The 13,785-nt window shown below is 38.5% G+C and overlaps 1 long non-coding RNA gene across 1 annotated transcript in view; it reads left to right on the top strand.

Moving 5' to 3' along the window:
* Positions 1–10,597: 10,597 nt before the first annotated feature.
* Positions 10,598–13,785, top strand: part of LOC115436105 (uncharacterized) — a 50,944-nt gene continuing 47,756 nt past the window's right edge. The window contains exon 1 of the long non-coding RNA XR_003937776.1: positions 10,598–10,672. This is a non-coding gene — a long non-coding RNA (uncharacterized LOC115436105). The remainder of the gene's footprint in view (positions 10,673–13,785) is intronic.

Genomic DNA, 13,785 nt, shown 5'->3' with positions numbered 1-13,785 from the left:
TAATTAGTATCTGTCCTTATTTGTAGTTTATTCTGTGATTATTTTCCTGGTTGTGACCCACTTTCGCTCACATTGGTCTGAATGTGGAACCTGAAAACACTGACTGTTCATGTGTTCAGTGTTATTTTTCTTTTTTTGGGTCCAGTTGTGGTCGGTGGGCCGTATGTTGGACCCCTCTGCTGTGTTTTGTACACAGTCTGCACAGATGGAAAATCTAAATGTCAGAACAGAAGCTGCTCTGAATGTGAATCTGAGTCTGAATATGTCACAGCACACGTCCATTCTGTCATTATCGGAGAAAACGGTGCGACTGTTATGGACGGCTGAGATTCCAAACGACACGTGGACGTCACTGCGTTATCTGGAAGAGTCTGGTTTAAACACACACACATTTAAATGCAAATGCATGGTATTGTTCCAATTATCCTCTCAGATTTAACCCTTAAAGACCCAAACATCCACCTTTAACCAGAACCATCTACTGACCTAAACTGTTTAATACCTGCTGATCCACTAATCCGATCAATACATGGAAATATATGGAGTAAAATACAGTTTAACCTCCATTATCAGTAGGATAGAAGAAGCAAAGACTTGCAAAATGAGAATAAAATGAGCAAAATACTTGAAAACTGAGGAAACATTTACCAAAAAATGTTGAAATGCGGCATAAAAGCGAACCATTATGTCTAAAGCGAGAATAAAACGAGCAAAATACTTGAAAAATAGGAAACACTGACCAAAAAACATTGAAACGTGGCGTAAAAGCGAACAAATATTTCTAAAGGGAGACAAAAACGAGCGAAATACTTGGAAAAATGACGAAACGTTGAGCAAAAAATGTTGAAATGGAAGGTAAAAGCGCACAAATATTTCTAAAGTCAGAAGAAAATGAGCAACCGACTTGGAAAAATGAGGAAACGTTGAGCAAAAAACATGGAAATGTGGCGTAAAAGCGAAAAAATATTTCTAACGCGAGAAGAAAATGAGCAAAATACTTAAAAATAAGAAAATATTGAGCAAAAAACGTGGAAATGTAACATAAGAGTGGACAACTATTTCTAAAGGGAGGAGAAAATGAGCAAAATACTGGAAAAAATGAGGAAACATTGAGCAAAAAACATTGAAACGTGGCGTAAAAGCGAACAAATATTTCTAAAGGGAGACAAAAACGAGCGAAATACTTGGAAAAATGACGAAACGTTGAGCAAAAAATGTTGAAATGGAAGGTAAAAGCGCACAAATATTTCTAAAGTCAGAAGAAAATGAGCAACCGACTTGGAAAAATGAGGAAACGTTGAGCAAAAAACATGGAAATGTGGCGTAAAAGCGAAAAAATATTTCTAACGCGAGAAGAAAATGAGCAAAATACTTAAAAATAAGAAAACATTGACCAAAAAACATTGAAATGTGGCATAAAAGCAAACCATAGTTTCTAAAGTCAGAAGAAAATGAGCAAAATACTGGAAAAAGGAGGAGGAATGGATCATTTCATAACATCGTCAACCCTGTATTTATTCTGTTTACCCTCAAAAACCAGAACCATCGACTGACCTAAACTGTTTAATACCTGCTGATCCATAATTCTATTAATATATTTCAAAATAAGTGGTGTAAAATAGTTTAATCTCAATTATTCATAGAATAAAAGGAGCAAAAACTTGAAAAAATGAGAATAAAATGAGCAAAATACTTGAAAAATGAGGAAACATTGACCAAAAAACATTAAAATGTGGTGTAAAAGCGAACAAACGCTTCTAAAGTGAGAATAAAATGAGCAAAATACTTGAAAAATGAGGAAACATTGACCAAAAAACATTAAAATGTGGTGTAAAAGCGAACAAACGCTTCTAAAGTGAGAATAAAATGAGTGAAATACTGGAAAAATGAGGAAACATTGAGCAAAAAACACTGAAATGTGGCGTAAAAGTGAACAAATATTTCTAAAAAGAGAAGAAAATGAGCAAAATACTGGAAAAATAAGGAAACATTTCTCAGTTTTTTTAACAGAAGTCTGTAACTGGTGTCAAACATTAATAAAACAATGTTAAATAATGATAAATAAGATATAAACAATAAAGAAAAACAGAACAACTAAAATGAACCTCTGCCATGTCTGTATTTGAGTAAACACCTACAAATATCCGTGCAGTACTTTGTAATACTGACAGTATTGTGAAATGAAACATTGTGATATTTTGCAGAACTGATATTTTCTAACAGCCTTAAAAATGACCCTCATTTTTCATCACATATTTCAGGTTGTTCATGTTATTCCCATTTTAAGGACCCTTTAAACACATTCCTGTTGGAATTGTACTTTTTTCCAGTTACTCTTTTACCTGGGCTCATAGTGGCCTCCGTCGTCGTCTGAACCTGTTGGTTATGTGAGGAGGCGTGGCTTCCACTCTTCCATCCAGGAAAGGCCACTGCCACTGAATAAAACAACCACAGAAGGAGAGCAGAGCGGCTGCCGACGTCAGCTCCACTGAGCACAACATTTAAATGGAGCCTGGAACAGAGTCCACACCCCCACTGACCTGCACGCTAGGAATTATGGGAAACGATGACATCACACTGATGGAAGGAAGCCGGACCGCTGCATCTGACACCGGGGGTTTAGAAAAGCCTGGGACCCAGGTTTGAACTATTTCAACCAATCGGACTGAGAATTTTCATTTGTTCGACTGGCACAATCTTGAATAAAGCAAAAAAAAAAAATAAATCTTGAATTAAGCAAAAATAAATAAATAAATAAATAAATAAATCTTGAATTAAGGAAAAAAAATCTAGAATTAAGCAAAAAAAATAAAAAAAATAAATCTTGAATTAAGGAAAAAAAATCGAATTAAGAAAAAACAAAATGGAATTAAGCAAAAAAAATATTGAATTAAGCAAAAATAATAATAATAATAATCCTGAATTAAGGAAAAAAAAAAAACGAATAAAGCAAGAAAAAAAGTTTTATCTTGAATTAAGGAAAAAAATCTTGAATTAAGCAAAAAATATCTTGAATCAAGCAAAAAACAAACAAACTGGAATTGAGCAAAAAAAAAAAATCTCAGATGAAGCAAAAAAAAAAATCTTGAGTTAAGAAAAAAAATCTTGAATTAATCATATCTTCTTATCATGATAACCAATTAACTACAATAATATCTTATTGAATGCGTTTTGACCCCTGGGCCGTACGTTTGACAGCCTGGATTCAAAAAACTTCCACAACAAAGTGTTAAATGTTTTTTTCCTGCTCGTTGGTCAAGTACCAAAGTTATTATCGTTAACGAAAACTAACGAAATGACCAAAACTAGAACTGTAAAAACATTTTTGTTAACTGAAATAAATAAAAACTATAATTAAAAGAAGAAAACCATAACTAACTGAAACTGTATTGTGTGTTTACTAAACTAACTAAAAAAGAAAAAAATTCTGGATCCAATTCCCTTGGTTTTGGTCTTTGTCAATGTCAGATTGATGTTAAATGGATTTCTTTGTCTCTCTCAGTTTTCTGTGCTGTCTCCATACGACACTTTTTGCTCCGTCACTTGTGTTCACTTGTGGTTTCCAGTCGTCTTCTGGTCCCCACTCTACCTGGAAACATGGAGACTAAAGCAGCAGAGTCCTGTCTGGGATTGATTTGAATAGGAGCACAGAGAAGAAGAGAAAAGAGACCACTGAACTACAACTGAACTACAACTGAACTACAACTGAACTACAACTGAACTACAACTGAACTACAGCTAAACTACAACTGAACTACAACTGAACTACAACTGAACTACAACTAAACTACAACTGAACTACAACTGAACTACAACTAAACTACAACTAAACTACAACTGAACTACAACTAAACTACAACTGAACTACAACTGAACTACAACTAAACTACAACTGAACTACAACTGAACTACAACTAAACTACTACTGAACTACAACTGAACTATAAATGAACTACAACTAAACTACAACTGAACTACAACTAAACTACTACTGAACTACCACTGAACTACCACTGAACTACAACTGAACTACAACTAAACTACTACTGAACTACCACTGAACTACCACTGAACTACAACTAAACTACAACTGAACTACAACTAAACTACAACTGAACTACAACTGAACTACTACTGAACTACCACTGAACTACAACTGAACTACAACTGAACTACAACTAAACTACTACTGAACTACAACTGAACTATAAATGAACTACAACTAAACTACAACTGAACTACAACTAAACTACTACTGAACTACCACTGAACTACCACTGAACTACAACTGAACTACAACTAAACTACTACTGAACTACCACTGAACTACCACTGAACTACAACTAAACTACAACTGAACTACAACTAACTACAACTGAACTACAACTGACTACTACTGAACTACCACTGACTACAACTGAACTACAACTGACTACAACTGAACTACAACTGACTACTACTGACTACACTGAACTACCACTGAACTACAACTAAACTACAACTGAACTACAACTAAAACTACAACTGAACTACAACTGAACTACAACTGAACTACAACTAAACCACAACTAAACTACAACTGAACTACAACTACAACTGAACTACAACTACAACTAAACTACAACTGAACTACAACTAAACTACAACTGAACTACAACTAAACTACAACTAAACTACAACTGAACTACAACTAAACTACAACTGAACTACAACTAAACTACAACTGAACTACAACTGAACTACAGCTAAACTACAACTAAACTACAGCTGAACTACAACTGAACTACAACTAAAACTACAACTGAACTACAACTGAACTACAACTAAACCACAACTAAACTACAGCTACAACTGAACTACAACTACAACTAAACTACAACTGAACTACAACTAAACTACAACTGAACTACAACTGAACTACAACTAAACTACAACTGAACGACAACTACAACTAAACTACAACTAAACTAAAGCTGAACTACAACTAAACTACAACTGAACTACAACTACAACTAAACTACAACTGATCTACAACTAAACTAAAGCTGAACTACAACTAAACTACAACTGAACTACAACTGAACTACAACTACAACTAAACTACAACTGAACTACAACTAAACTACAACTGAACTACAACTGAACTACAACTAAAACTACAACTGAACTACAACTGAACTACAACTGAACTACAGCTAAACTACAACTGAACTACAACTAAACTACAACTGAACTACAACTGAACTACAGCTAAACTACAACTGAACTACAACTAAACTACAACTGAACTACAACTAAACTACAACTGAACTACAACTGAACTACAACTAAACTACAACTGGACTACAACTGAACTACAACTAAACTACAACTGAACTACAACTGAACTAAACTACAACTGAACTACAACTAAACTACAACTGAACTACAACTGAACTACAGCTGAACTACAACTGAACTACAACTGAACTACAGCTGAACTACAACTGAACTACAACTGAACTACAACTAAACTACAACTAAACTACAACTGAACTACAACTAAACTACAACTGAACTACAACTAAACTACAACTGAACTACAACTGAACTACAACTGAACTACATCTAAACTACAACTGAACTACAACTGAACTACAACTAAATAAACAAACTAAACTGAAACTAAGCATTTAGGAAAAAATTGAAAACTAATAAAACCTATCAAACCTGCTCTAAAAACAAATTAAAACTAACTTAGAGAAAAAAAGTCAAAACTAAATAAAACTAAACTAGAATGAAAAATCCAGAACTATTAGAACCTTGTCAAGTCCATGTTCTTCTAAGTCACAGGTGTCAAATCCGGCCCCCCAAAGGCTCCAGTCCGGCCCTGTAGGATGAATGTGTGAAATGCAAAAATTACACTGAAAATATGAACAGTCCTTTCAGTTCAGGTTCCACAGTCAGACCAGTTCAATCTGCAGTGGGTCACAGCAGTCAGATACCATCAGAAGAACATAAATAATGACAACTGCAAATGTTTCTCTTTGTAAATGTAAATATTTTCATGTATTTACACTAAAACAAAGAATAATTTCGTAAAAACAATGTGAATAACCTGAACAAATGTGAATAACCTGAAATGTCTCAAGAGAAGTACAATTGTACCAGTATTCTGTCTGTTCTTAAATGTTCTTTGCAGATCCACTGTGGTCTGTCTGTTCTAATGAACATGTGGAAATGATCAACTGAGACAGAACACTGATAAAATTACACTCATTTGTTCAGTTTGTTCATGTTCTTCACATCTTTTGAAAGGATAGTTTGCAGATGTAAACCTGTTCATCATGTAAATGTACTTTTTTCGCTGTAAAACACAGTAAACTTTGGAGTTGACCTGATTTCTATATTATTCTGTTCTTGTTCGGCTGGTTCGGCCCACTGCAGATCCAGTTGAGCTGAACTAAAAACAGTCCGACACCACTGCTCTGTGTGGAACTGAAACTTTGGAGGATGTTTTTATGGCTGTACATGTCACAGTCAGACTGCGGTGGGTGTGTTTTCTGCTCCTTCTGCGGTCATACTGTACGTACACTAAGTTCACACACAGGCTCATTAAGCGGCTAATGGGGTTTGATCGCCAAGGAAACGAGCCGCGACAAATGAGGAGTTCTACTAATGGACAGACTGCAGCCAACGAGGCTGATGGAGGGATGGAGGAGGGATGGAGGGATGGAGGGATGGAGGAGGATGGAGGGATGAGGAGGACGGAGGACGGAGGGATGGAGGGATGGAAGGACGGAGGAGGACGGAGGGATGGAGGAGGATGGAGGGATGAGGAGGACGGAGGAGGGATGGAGGGACGGAGGGATGGAGGAGGATGGAGGGATGAGGAGGACGGAGGGATGGAGGGATGGAAGGACGGAGGAGGATGGAGGGACGGAGGGATGGAGGAGGATGGAGGGATGAGGAGGACGGAGGAGGACGGAGGGATGGAGGAGGATGGAGGGATGGAGGAGGACGGAGGGATGGAGGAGGATGGAGGGATGGAGGAGGATGGAGGGACGGAGGGATGGAGGAGGATGGAGGGATGGAGGAGGACGGAGGGATGGAGGAAGACGGAGGGATGGAGGAGGATGGAGGGATGGAGGAGGACGGAGGAGGATGGAGGGATGGAGGAGGACGGAGGGATGGAGAAGGATGGAGGGATGGAGGAGGATGGAGGAGGATGGAGGAGGATGGAGGGATGAGGAGGACGGAGGAGGACGGAGGGATGGAAGGACGGAGGAGGACGGAGGGATGGAGGAGGATGGAGGGATGAGGAGGACGGAGGAGGGATGGAGGGACGTAGGGATGGAGGAGGATGGAGGGATGGAGGGATGTGGAGGACGGAGGGATGGAGGGATGGAAGGACGGAGGAGGATGGAGGGACGGAGGGATGGAGGAGGATGGAGGGATGAGGAGGACGGAGGAGGACGGAGGGACGGAGGGATGGAGGAGGATGGAGGGATGGAGGAGGACGGAGGGATGGAGGAAGACGGAGGGATGGAGGAAGACGGAGGGATGGAGGAGGACGGAGGAGGATGGAGGGATGGAGGAGGACAGAGGGATGGAGGAGGACGGAGGGATGGAGAAGGATGGAGGGATGGAGGAGGATGGAGGGATGAGGAGGACGGAGGAGGACGGAGGGATGGAGGGATGGAGGAGGACGGAGGGACGGAGGGATGGAGGAGGATGGAGGGATGGAGAAGGATGGAGGGATGAGGAGGACGGAGGAGGACGGAGGGATGGAGGGATGGAGGAGGACGGAGGGATGGAGGGATGGAGGAGGATGGAGGGATGGAGGAGGATGGAGGGATGGAGGGATGGAGGAGGATGGAGGGATGGAGGAGGACGGAGGGACGGAGGGATGGAGGAGGATGGAGGGATGGAGGAGGACGGAGGGATGGATGAATTAAGAAAAAAAAAAAAAAATCTGGTATTAAGCAAAAAAAAATCTTGAATTGAGCAAAAGGCAAACTGTAATTAAGCTATCTCTTTTTTTTAAAACTAAGCCTAAATAAATAATAAATAAATAAATAAATAAACTGGAAATGAGAAAAAAAAACAACAAAAAAACCCTTGAATTAAGAAAAAAAATCTTGACTTAAGCAAAAATAAATAAATAAATAAAAAGCTGTGCCAGTGGAACAGGTGTAAATGCTGTCGTTCACATCAGTTGTCTGTAAATCAGTTCCTCTGGAGGTGATTCTGTCTGATCTGAAATGTCATCAGATATTTGGAACAGAAATGACACACACACACACACACACACACACACACACACACACACACACACACACACACAGGGGCAGAGTTAGACTGTTTCCAGTGGTGTGTTTGTGTGTTTGTGTGTTTGTGTGTGTGTGTGTGTGTGTGCGTGTGTGTGTGTTTACCTCTGATCATCGTCTCGTCTGTTTATCTTCGTGTCGGTGTATGATGTCATCAGCTGTTGTCATCCATAGACACGTGTAAAAGTAGGCGGCGCTTACTGCTAGCCCCTCCCAGTAGTAGGACCCTTGGCCCCTCCTACTCACAGGTTCATTCTGAGTCTGAACTTTTAACAGTTTGGAAAAGTCTTCAAAAATTTACAAAAAAAATACAGATTCAGAGACAGTCTCATATTAAGAACGTGTGATATTTGAAAAAAATGAAATTAAGGTTAAATCCTGGTTCAAAACCTTCCTTTTATCAAACGTTTATGAATAAACTCTGTTCAATCTTGTCTTTTAAATACTTTTTTTAATTTTAATGTCTTAATTTATTATGATTTTAATACTAATTTTAATGTATGCTTTTAACATACTGTAATTAATGTCTTTCTTTTATTCTGTGAATGCATTTTAAAATCTGTTTATCCCTGATTTTTTTAATGTCTTTTTCCATTTTTGATTTTAATAGAATTTCAATGTCTTGCTTATTTTTTATTTTTTTGATGGTGGCAGGTTTAGGAAAAAAAAAAAAGAAAAAAAGGAAGACATTTTATTCTATTCTATTCTATTCTATTCTATATTATATTTCAGCCCTGAACCCATGGGGTGGGGGTGGGATGGGGGGTGGGGGGGTTAATAATAAGCACACGGACAGGTGTGTGGTACAGTAACAGTTACAGCATTTATTAAACCTCTAGTTCAGTGACGTGACTGAGTTTCTACATATTTAGAATTTCTCATGCTTTACAGTAGAGCTCATGCATTAAGCCCCCCCCCGCCCCCCCCGACCACCACCGGTCTTGCTGTATTTATGGGGTGAATGAAAACCGAAGTGCATGAACCCACCCAGACCCGCAGAGCCCCCCCCACCAGCGTCTGGACGGACCGGACCGACCCCTGGACCATCTTTTTAAAAAGTGCATAACTGTGGGAAAACCTAACGGGCCACACCCACCAGGAGAGTCTGCACATGCTCAGTTCCACACATGCACACTAACATCAGCTAAAACAACTCACACACATGAAAACAAGTTCAATAAGTTTGGATGGAGGTTCCAGTCCGGTGTGTCATACGGGGGGGGGGGGGGGGGGGGGGGGGGTGTCAAACTGATTTCAGTTCAGATCCACAAAATATATCTGAAAAAAAAGGTGAAAACATGAACTACAAAAAAAACTAAGGAAAAATAAGTGGAATTTTAACAGTTTTCCGCCTCAGTTGATCATTTCCACAGTGGATCTGCAAACACACACCAAACATTCAGTCGTTCGGACAAATTTTGAGAAACACGAACGCAATTAAGAGAAAAAAACAAACAAACAAACAGGCCTTTGACAGAGAACTTTGGCCGATATTTTCACGCTTTATAATGCGATACTAGTTGTTTTTCTGCAAAATTGAAAAAGTTATGGTCAAAAAATGGAGTATTTTGAAAATCATGACCTTGGAGGGGGGGGGGGGGGGTTGGACCCTTTGGGGGGGCCGCATGTTTGACACCCCTGTTTATACAGTAACAGCATCCTAACATCAAATGATGTTTGTATAAAGGTAAGACTGTGAAAAAAACATGTTTTTACAGGAAGGAAATTAAAAGACAACATTAAATTATAGACGAATCACATTAAAATGATTCGACACGTTAGTGGATAAAGAGGCAGATTTAAAAAAACATAAAATATACAGATAAAGTAGTTTAAAGGTCGGACCGATGGTAAACTTCATCTTTGGTGAGTTCGGAAACAGGGTTGAACTAAAATGAACGACAACATGAGCAGCAGCTGGAGTCTGTCCATGTCAGGTGGAAACCTCGTATGTCCATTTTGGGTCTTTTTTTTTTCTTTTGTTTGTCATAAAACGATGCTATTGGTCAGTCTTCACATTGTAAATAGAAATATTTAACCAATGAAAAGTCTTAAAAACAGCCTGTGACTCCATCTGTTAACTCCATTCATTTACTTAGAATAGACATCGTTTTTCCAGTTTCCTGAACATTTTGGACATAAGAGCCTACATATATATATATTCTGAGAAAAAAGTCTAAATTCTGACTTTTTTCCCCCAGAATTCTAAATTTTTTTCTCAGAATTCTTACTTTTTTACTGTTGAAAAAGATTCGGTTGCGATTGAAAACAGGCGGCGGTCGTTCATTCTACGAAGCAGGTCTTTGCGATACCTGCTTCTACGGAAGCTCTGACAATACTTTGTTTTTTTCCGACCTTTCATCGTACGATCGGACCTGGCTCGTGTCTGACGCCATCTGAGACCAGGAGGTTTTTCCCTTTCATGCAGTCCATGCAATCGAGCTACAAGACTTCAAACAGTCGCAGGAAGGAATCTGTGCGATCTGCGAAAAACTCCAAACTCTGTTTGGACCGAACAGAGTGTAAGGATATTTCTACAGTACTGGTGGGTGGAGCTTAGGTCCACCCCCCCCCCCCCCCCCATCTGTCTGTGCATATTCTGACCTTAAACTAAACAGAAGGATCACGTTCGCAGTCACGCTGCAGATTAAACACAGTTTGACGAACTGTCGGAGCACATTTGGAAGTTTTCACGACACTGATAATCTGGGACCACAATACTGAACAGGAAACCAAACCCTGGACCGCAGACCTCCACGTATTTGGTAGAATTACACATGCAAAATGTACGCTGTTAGTCTTATATAAATAAACAATTAATGCTGCTTAGAGTTTGCCATTCACAAAGTCTTTTTTTGTCGTTTTGTACAAAGTGTCCTTTGTATAAAGTTGCATAACTGACTGAATTAACCCTTAGATGCATAAGAACGACCCACTGACCACTTTTAGAATACAGGGCTCTCAAACAGGAGGCCCACCAAAGGTTCCGATCTGACCCCTGGGATGAATTTACAAAAAAATTCCACACTTTCATTTTAGTTCAGGTTCCACGTACAGACCAATAATATCTGAAGTAAAAAAACCGACAAAAAAGAAGGACTGCAGATTTACTTCTGGGTTTGATGGGAAAAAATTACATTATGTCTATAAATAACAACAACTTCAAATGTCTGTCTGTGTTTTAGTGCAAAAAATAACATTAAATTATGAAAATACTTACATTTACAAACTATCCTGAAACAATAAAATGTGAAAAACTTGAACAAATATGAACAACCTGAAATGTCTCAAGAAAATTCAGCACAATTTGAACTATTTTCTGCCCGTTAATAAGAGTTTAGTGTCTTTGCTTTCTCTCTCTCTCTCTCTCTCTCTCGCTCTCTCTCTTTGTAGATCTGATCCATAATGCACATGTAGAAATGATCAGTTAAGGCAGAATATTGTTAAAATTGCACTTATTTTCCTCAAGAAATTTCCGTTTTTTCAGGTTATTCACATCTTTTTTGTTTGGATAGTTTATAAAAGTAAGTATTTTCATAATTTAATGGGTTTTTTTTGCACTAAAACAAAGACAAAAATTTGGACTTGTCATTATTTCTAGGTTATTCTGTTGTTATTTTACTGCAGATCAGACTGGGCTGAATGTGGAACCTGAAAGAACATGAGTTTGAGAGCCCTGGTGTAATATCTATGTGATGAAAAGTTATTATTAATTCATATTCCAGGTATTTCTTTAAAAACATGTTATTGACATCATAGCATTTAAATATGTAACTGACCTTTTATAGATTTTATATACTTGTAGTTTTTTTGTTTTTTTACTGCCCCAGGCTTCCGTAGGTGGGTCCAAATGACCCACATTCATTTACAATACAATCACATCTGAACCTTGGATCCATTCAATGACAAAACCAAAGGACTTACTCACTACATGGATGTGGACCGTTATATAATATATATTATATACTATATATAACTTCCATTTAAATTTTCTTTCAAATGGTTGAAATTGTTGAAAAATAAAATATTCAAACATGAAGCCTAGAGCTGAAACGATTAATTGACTCAAAGTGATCCAAAAAAAAAAAAAAAATCATTCAACCACAGTTCTCCTGAATCAAAGCTTTGTTTCCTTCATTTCTCTGCTGTTAAACATTGGTTCCACTATTGTGTTTCACACGGACGCTTATTGTGACGCACAAAGAAGCTTCAATTCAGGAAAACTGCAATAGAATATTTCCCTTCAATCAATTCAAGTCGATTAATCAAATTGTGAATTTTTGCATTTGCTTCAAACACCTAATCCATTAATGATTTCAGCTCTAATGAAGTCATTCATTTGTGAACTGAAATACTCTGAACAAAAATATAAACGCACCACTTTTGTTTTTGCTCCCATTTTTCATGAGCTGAACTCAAAGATCTAAAACTTTTTCTGTGTACACACAAGGTTTATTTCTCTCAAATATTGTTCACAAATCTGTCTAAATTTGTGTTAGTGAACACTTCTTCTTTGCTGAGATAATCCATCCACCTCACAGGTGTGGCATATCAAGATGCTGATTAGACAGCAGGATTATTGCACAGGTGTGCCTTAGGCTGGCCACAATAAAAGGCCACTCTAAAATGTGCAGTTTTATCACACAGCACAATACCACAGATGTCACAAGTTTTGAGGGAATATGCACTGGTCATGTGACTTCAGGAATCTCCACCAGAGCTTTTGCCTGTGAATTGAATGTTCATTTCTCTACCATAAGCCATCTCCAAAGCTGTTTCAGAGAATTCATGAAGAAGACTGTGTGAGGAAAATGGTGGTCACACCAAATACTGACTGGTTTTATCTGACCCCCCTGGACCACCCAATACAGTAAAAGTGCACATTTTAGAGTGGCCTTTTATTGTGGCCAGCCTAAGTCACACCTGTGCAATAATCCTGCTGTCTAATCAGCATCTGGATCTGCCACACCTGTGAGGTGGATGGATTATCTCAGCGAAGGACAAAGGAGAAGTGCTCACTAACACAGATTTAGACACATTTATGAACAATATTTGAGAGAAATAGGCCTTTTGTGTACATAGAAAAAGTTTTAGATCTTTGAGTTCAGCTCATGAAAAATGGGAGCAAAAACAAAAGTGGTGCGCTTATATTTTTGTTCAGTGTACAATAGAAATGATTCTTTTTAACGTGACAAAAGGGTCAGAAAACCACATGAATTTCAACGTGGGTCATTTTTGCCGCATTTCCACTATGTGGAACCGGCTCGACTCGACTCAGGTACTGGATCTTCTTCCTGCAGACTGTTTCTATTCCAGGATACTACAGACTTTACAGTACCTGGTTGTCATAGCGATGCGGTGCATTACTTCCGTGTCGTCTGCTCAGACAGTTGCTAATAAACTCATTTGTTGCGTGTTGTCTCGTCAAGCTCATGCTGAATTTTTATGTCAGTGACCAAAGACTGAAACTCGAGCG

This window comes from Sphaeramia orbicularis, chromosome 2 (assembly GCF_902148855.1).
Source record: "Sphaeramia orbicularis chromosome 2, fSphaOr1.1, whole genome shotgun sequence".
In the NCBI taxonomy this organism is placed as follows: domain Eukaryota; kingdom Metazoa; phylum Chordata; class Actinopteri; order Kurtiformes; family Apogonidae; genus Sphaeramia; species Sphaeramia orbicularis.
The sequence above is the reverse complement of the archived record's forward strand: the minus strand, read 5'-3'. Positions and strand labels throughout refer to the sequence as shown.